This window comes from Propithecus coquereli, unplaced genomic scaffold (genome assembly GCF_000956105.1).
Source record: "Propithecus coquereli isolate 6110/MARCELLA unplaced genomic scaffold, Pcoq_1.0 Scaffold104, whole genome shotgun sequence".
Taxonomy (NCBI): domain Eukaryota; kingdom Metazoa; phylum Chordata; class Mammalia; order Primates; family Indriidae; genus Propithecus; species Propithecus coquereli.
The window spans coordinates 3,342,631-3,350,069 of NW_012134303.1; the positions used below are offsets into that span (position 1 = coordinate 3,342,631).

The following is a 7,439-nucleotide window of genomic DNA, read 5'->3' on the forward strand; positions in this document are numbered from 1 at the left end:
AGGAAGTTGAATCCTACGGCTCTCTCAAATATAGTGGAGTTTGTGGTTAAAAGCAATTAGGAGAAAATCGATAAAATGATTAAAGTAAAAACTAAACTATAGAAAAGCTAGTTTACAAAAAGGACCAGGAAAAGAATCAACTAAGAAGAACCCTCTTAGGGTCAGAATAAAACTCAAACGCAGCCTAAAAAGCTATCCTTTTAAAGGAAGCTGAATTTAACTGGATCAGTCTGTTGGGCAATTTATGCCCTACCCAGCAATTAATGAAGATTAACAGCTGATCAGGGAAAAAGACAATCAAAGGAAATCCTGCCAAAACCATTGTCATCCTAGGGTGACTATGGGCATACCCAAACCTGTACTCTCTGAGGAGGAACATCAGAGGTTTCACATTTTGGAGGAAGGAGAATAGACTTCACGAAAATAATCCAACCAGTCACCAAACAAATAAAAAAGCATAACAGTAACAAGCCCCAAGGGAGCGGGCAGAACCAATACCCAGACTGTTAGTGTGGAGAGCTAGTGCACTCGGGTTTTGAGAAAGATTTCTCCAAAGCTTAGGATAGAAAGAAGAAGCATTTCTAGCAAATGCTAGAAATGCTAGTGTTCTTTTACTTTTTCTTAGGTGGGGATAGGGCCGGAAAAAGGCAAAAAACAGAGAGAGGATTTGCATGGCAAGGCACTCAAAAGAGAAGGGAGGTGCCCACCAGAGGCCAAGAGGCTGGTCGGTTTTTATGGCGACAAAGAGAAAAAAATAGTGTTTGCTGACAGAAACTGCTGCATCCCCTACTTTCTTTTTTCTTGGTGGCAAGATGATAACGGAAGCAGCGACAGGATGTCAAAGTCCAAGAGTTGGCTCTCCTGCTTTTCCTTGGAGAAGGGATTATTGCAGGAGATGTGACTCTGCACACAAGATATGGCAGAGGCCTGAAACTTGCACCCTGCTGTTCACTCAGGAACTCGGTAAAAACAGATCCTCAAAAGCAATTTTAAAGGAGAAAGATTTACATCTCTTTTCCATCTGTCCAGCTCTTTTCAGAAGTTGTGCAAAACAGAACTCCCACAGGGTGCTTGTTAGTGAGAGAACTCATAGGATTGATCTTTAACTGTTACTAGGAAATTGCGGGATTAGATATTTTCCTGTTAATTTTATGAGGCCACCCCTTTCACAGAGTTGCTGCAATATATTGTCTAAAATGTGTTGTTTCCCACAAAAAAAAAATATGAGACATGAACAGAAATAGGAAAGCCTAACCCTGGTTTTGATCTACTGTTCGCTCTGTTGGTAAGAGAAGGATCCTGCCCCCTAAGTAGTAAGAGATGGTCAAAAATGCAACACTGGACAGATGAAATCAAACTGAAGTTTATTAATGAAATATACAATCCTGAAGGAGGACATAGTGTGCCATGCAGGGCCACATGAGGGTTGCACTCAGGAACGGAGTGAACAAGCACGGACTATGGAGGCAGGCTTCATAGTAAAAGAGACTGAGGTAATCCCAAGTTTTTACAGGAAAATATGATTTGTTTGTTTGAATAATTTTTCAACCTGTAAGGAAATGAAGCCATTTAGGCTAAGGACTGGGTGGAGTATAGCTAGTGCTAATGGAAAACACCTAAATTCTATAAAATAATTTAAAAAGCTTTATTATGAGCCAAATATGTGTAACTGTTGGTCCAGGGATCCATACCCAAGAAGCCATGAGTAAGTGGTCCCAAGGTGGTTAGGATGCAGTTTGGATTTATACATTGTAGGGAGACAGTAATTGCAAGTAAAATCATAATCATACATGGAAGGTATATTAATACATTGGTTTGGCCTGAAAAGGCGGGACATCTTTGAATCTTGAAGAGGGGCAGTGTTACAGGTTACAGGTGGGTTCAAAGACTCTTTGATTTGTAATTGAGTAAAGAAATAAAGCTTTATCTAAAGGTTTGGAAAGTTTTAAGGAAGTCTTTTAATCAGAGACAAGCCACAGACTCAAGTGATCTGTTAAGCAAATTGATGACCCGCAGGTGTGATTTTAAAGCATGGCCTTAGCTCCTGTTAATAATTTAGTATCTATTGTCACAAACTGTTTTGTCAGTCTTATGATCTCTGTTTTCACATTAATGCTGGTCAATTGTGTCTAAACTCCAAAAGGCAGGGGTTATGAGGAGGCGTGTCTGACCTTCCTTCTATTCATGGCCAGGAACTCAGTTTAAGGTTTTTCTGGGGTCCTCTTGGCCAAAAAGGGGTCCATTCAGTTGGCGTGGGGGCTTAGGATTTTAATTTTAGTTTATAATCACCTGGCTGATAGAGGAGCCAGCTTGGTGGAGAGACTTTCCTGCTGGATAGGAGACATATGGGGAAAGAGTAAAGGAAATCCTGGCTATAGGCTTTTGAGGCCATATGAGGCAAAAAGATGTCAAGACAGCATATGAAGTTTTAGGCCTTGCAATACAGACCCATACACTGGATACACTGGGATAAAAGTGGTCAAAAGAAATTAGCTGGCTTTCCGTTAGAGTCCCTGTACACACAGTGCAGCAGGGTAGTAGGTGAGAAATTGTGACTGGCTGAAGGAGCTATTTCTGTCACTGCTGCAGACTAAACAGAAAAGATACCACACATTGAGCAGTTAGGACCATTGCTGGAGCCTGAGGACACTTCTCTTTTGCCACAGTTAGTTTTACATGAGGCACCCATAAAAGATCAGGCTAAGAACATGGAAAGGTTCCCAGCAATTAAGTCAAATCCAAACATAATGTACTGCCAGAACAAATAGAAGATATTTAGAAGTTGATGATAGCCTACCTTCAGGAGGAGAAAAACCACCAAAGAATGAAACTGGCTTGTTGACTTCAATTTAAAAATTCATTAAAGGAATCACACCCAAGAGAGAGAAAATCCTTCAAAATAGAGTAGAATTGGACATGATATGGATAATAATTTAATCACATCAACACCAAGAGCAGGAGAAAGCCTAACAAATGTCTTGAAAATTGGTAGTTATGAAATGATAAATCAGTACATAAAACAAAATGTAAAATTAGAAGATATTCCTTTCTCTGGCAGTCTCCCAAGGACTACATTGCTGGGAAGTGGATTTTCTCCTGTCTTTAACTTTTTTCCACTAGGGAATATTAATAAAAATGATACAGATGCTCTGAGACAGGCTGTGGAAGCTGAAGAGACGGTAAAACAACTTCCTCTAGAACAGGTGGGTGAGATCACTACAGGTATCACAGCATCAACCAATGGAGCACCTTCCTCAAGAAAAGAAGTTCAAGTGAAGCTATCAATAAATAATGGCTTAGAAGAAGCAGAAGAAACAGTTAATTGCAATATTCCACCTTTAAGCACCAGTAATTCCAGATAGTGATTATTCATTAGCTCATGCAGAGGCCACCTGTGAATAAAAGTGGAAAGTATTTGACCCCTATTATTTCATCAAGCATATTCCATCACCGACAGAAAAACAACTAAATAGGAAATCTGCTCTTTTATTGAAAACAAGAAGCATACCAGAATTCTGCCCGTTTTTAGACCTGGATGAAACACTACTGCACTGCAGTCCATCTAAATGAGCAAGAAACTACTTCACTTACTTTTCCAGTCCTTTCCAAGATACCATTTATCAGGTTTATGTGAGATTAATACCATGCTTCAGAGAATTCTTGAAATGAATTTCTCAGATATATAAGCCTTTTTACTGCTTCTAAGAAGGTGTATGCAGACAAGTTACTGAACATATTAGACTTGAAAGGCAACTGGTTAGGCACAAGCCTTTCTGCGAACTTTTTTTGTGTACAAAGAAACTATATAAAAATATAATAACTTACAACTCATCACAAAACTTTGCATATCAGACTTCTAACAGAATCCCTGTAGGAAGATGGTTTATAGATGTAAATGTCAATGAACAACTTAAACTGATTTCATTTCTGGAGAATCTTATAGAATTGAATATAGATATGTGACCTCATATCAGAGACAGATTTTGCTTTAATATGATTTGCTGTCACCAGATTAAACACAAAGACTTGTCAAATCATGAAAGGGAAAGAAAATTCAGGGCCCTTTGTGACTAACACAGAAATAGTGTCATTACTTTTGAAAGTATTCATTTTATACCCCATCTTGCGTTTCTTCTTTGGAGTCCAATAGCAATCAATAGTTACAGAAATCCATCTCAGATTAAAGACATAAAACAGAGAAGTCTTTGGAACTAGGCAACCTCTAGTAATTTTTTTATGTACACAATATCTGCAGTTTCTAAAAATTTCTGTTTCTGCCACAAGAAGTTTGACCCATTGTTAAATAGAATTTTATAATAAAACAGAGATGAAAATGAACTTGCATTTTCTCTGTTTTGTGCTCTGAGTGGGTTTGAGGTCACTTTTCTGCTACTTTAAGATTCTCATCTTAACATAAATTGCCAGTAAAAGTTGTTTTACTTTTCCTGTGTTTCATAACCTTTTTACATTTTTTACCTGTGTTAAATTAGAATTTCATTATGTATTCCTTTTAGTTGGGACCCTTCATAGGTTTTTGGAATCAGTCAATTTTTATTATGCATTTCAATGTCATTTTGCGTTTTGTCTGCCTGCGTATTGCATATTTGTTTTAAGTATATTCTCTACTTTTAGTCCATGTAAATTTTATTTAGAAAATATGCATTTGTGTTTTGTTTTTGTGATATCTACTGTAGGTGAAATCTTTCAAGAAATCAAGAGACTAATTTAGAACAGACATATGGATGACTGCTACTTAAAATATTTAAACCATTGTGATGGTATGTATTCCAAATGGCAGTATCTTGCCACGGGACACAAATTTAATGGATAAAAGTATACTTCAAACTTCACCATACTCACCAGTCTCTGAGAAGAATGAATGTGGCCACATCTTGGGCTTGATTTGGTTACTGCTGCCCTTAGTTTTCTCCAGGAATGAGGTATTGAGCACAGTAACTCAGTATTTTTAGTTATTTTGCATAAGTTGGTAGTATATCATATACTATTAGTTATAATTACTTTAAAACTCTGTGTAACAGCAAAGAGTGCAATGCGCACCACCCGAAGGATGGACATATTTGAAACTCGGACTTGGCAGGGGGGGCAAGGGCAACATACGTAACCTAAACATCTGTACCCCCATAACATGCTGAAAAAAAAAAAAACTCTGTGTAACAGTCTTGGCAACTAAAAATACCTATAATAATCCTGAGGCACAACACTCTCTAAAGCCACCAATGAAGTTAATATGCTCTCATAGAGGTTTTCGGTGCTATATGAAAATAGTCTTTCAGACTTGGTTCTCTAATGAAGCTACCATAAGAGGTTAATATTTTTATAGTAGCATGTAATCTACTTTGGGGGAGGCTTTTTAATGGAAGATATAATTTATAAAAGTATGCTTTGCATCCTATGTGCATTAACTTGCCTCAGGCTCAGAATATGTTTTTATAAAGGATGTCAAAACGATGGCATTTTTTTCTAAAGAGAAGTTTGATATTTTATTTGCTTGTTAAGAAAGTACAGTATTGGAAATTAAAGGTGGACAACTAATAATTGAGGAGTATGTCAATTAATTTTAATATATATTACTGGTTTATTTGTACAACTTATTTTATATATATTATACATGCAGCTTAATTTTCAAATGTATCTTTAGAATAAGGAAGTCTTATTAGGACAACATCTAACTTTTGTATTGCTTATTTTCAAAGCATGAGATATGTCCACTTTTAGTGTATTGATGAAGATTTTGACTTTCCATCAAGTTTGTGTTTTCTTACTATATTATCTATTGTATATCTAGTTAGCATGTTGTGTCACTGAATTGTTTAAAAATTTAGCCTATAGACCATGCTTGTTTTATGGAAAATTCTTATTCATTAAAAAAAATCATGGTAGATTTTCTGCAAAAAAAATCCAAAGTATTTGCAATTCAGAATAGTGATTTTTTTTACCCAAGAAAAGATATTTTGCTTGTAGGAAATAATACTATAAATTTACTTTAATAAGAATATTTGAAATGTATTTATCTTGAAGACATCTGGGCTTTGTCTTCTTTCTTGAAATAAAACATAAATAATGTTTAAAAAAAGAAACTGCCTCTGAGAGCAACCAGATGTCAGATTTAATAAACAAGGACTTCAAATGAGCCATTATAAGTATGCTCAAAGAACTGAAGAAAGCACAATTAAAGAAGTAAAGGTTTTAATTTGCATTTCCATGATGATCAGTGATGTTGAGCATTTTTCATATGCATGCTGGTCATTTTTTTTCTTCTTTGGAAAAATGTTTGTTTATGTCTTTTGCCAACTTTTTAATGGGGTTATTTGGTTATTTGTTTTTTTCTTGCTGATGTATTTGAGTTCCTTATAGATTCTGGATATTAGTCCTTTGTCAGATGTGTAGCTTGTGAATATTTTCTCCCATTCCATAGGTTGTCTGTTTATTTTGTTGATTATTTCATTTGCTGTGTTGAAGATTTTTAGTTTAATTAAGTCTCATTTATTTATTTTTGTTTTGCTGTATTTGCTTTTGGGTCATAAATTCTTTACCTAGGCCAATGTCGAAGATAGTTTTTCCTAAGTTTTCTTCTAATCTTTGTATGGTTTTAGGTCTTACACTTAAGTCTTTAATCAATCTACCATTATTAAAAAGTCAAAAAACAATACATTCTGGCCCAGATGGAGTGAAAAGGGAATGCTTATACACTGTTGGTAAGAATGCAAATTAGTACAACCTCTATGCAAAACAGTATGGAGATTTCTCGACTAAAAATAAATCTACCATTTGATCCAGCAACCCCACTTCTGGGGATATACTCAAAGGAGAAGAAGTCATGTTATTAAAAAAAAAAAACACCTGCACTTTTATGTTTATCACATTTGCAATTCGCAATTGCCAAGATATTGAATCAGCCTAAGTACCCATCAACTGATAAGTGGATAAAAAATGTGAGATACACACACACACAAACACACAGACACACACCATGAAATACTGCTCAGCCATGATAAAGAATGAAATAATGTGTTTTGCAGCAACTTGGATGGAACTGGAGACCATTATATTAAGTGAAATAACCCAGGAACAAAAAAACCACTTATAAGTAAGAGCTAAGCAATGGTTATGCATGGTCATACAGAGGGACATAATGGACATTGGAGACTCAGAAGGGGGTGGGGGGGTGTGGGATGAAAAATTACCTATTGGGTACAATGTACCCTATCTAGGTGACAGGTACACTAAAAGCCTAGACTTCACTGCTATACAATTCATCTATGTAACAAAAAACCATTTGTACCCCCTAAATCTATTAAAATAACATGATAAATAAATAAATAAACTTGGAGACACATACACACAAAAAAAGAAGTAAAGGGAGGTATGATGACAATGACTCATCAAATAGCAAATATCAATGAAGAGGTAGAAATTAT

General features: G+C 35.8%; 1 pseudogene; it reads left to right on the plus strand.

Moving 5' to 3' along the window:
* The window catches only part of LOC105810536, an 11,639-nt pseudogene extending 7,623 nt beyond the window's left edge, over nt 1–4,016 (plus strand).
* The last annotated feature ends 3,423 nt before the right edge of the window (nt 4,017–7,439 follow it).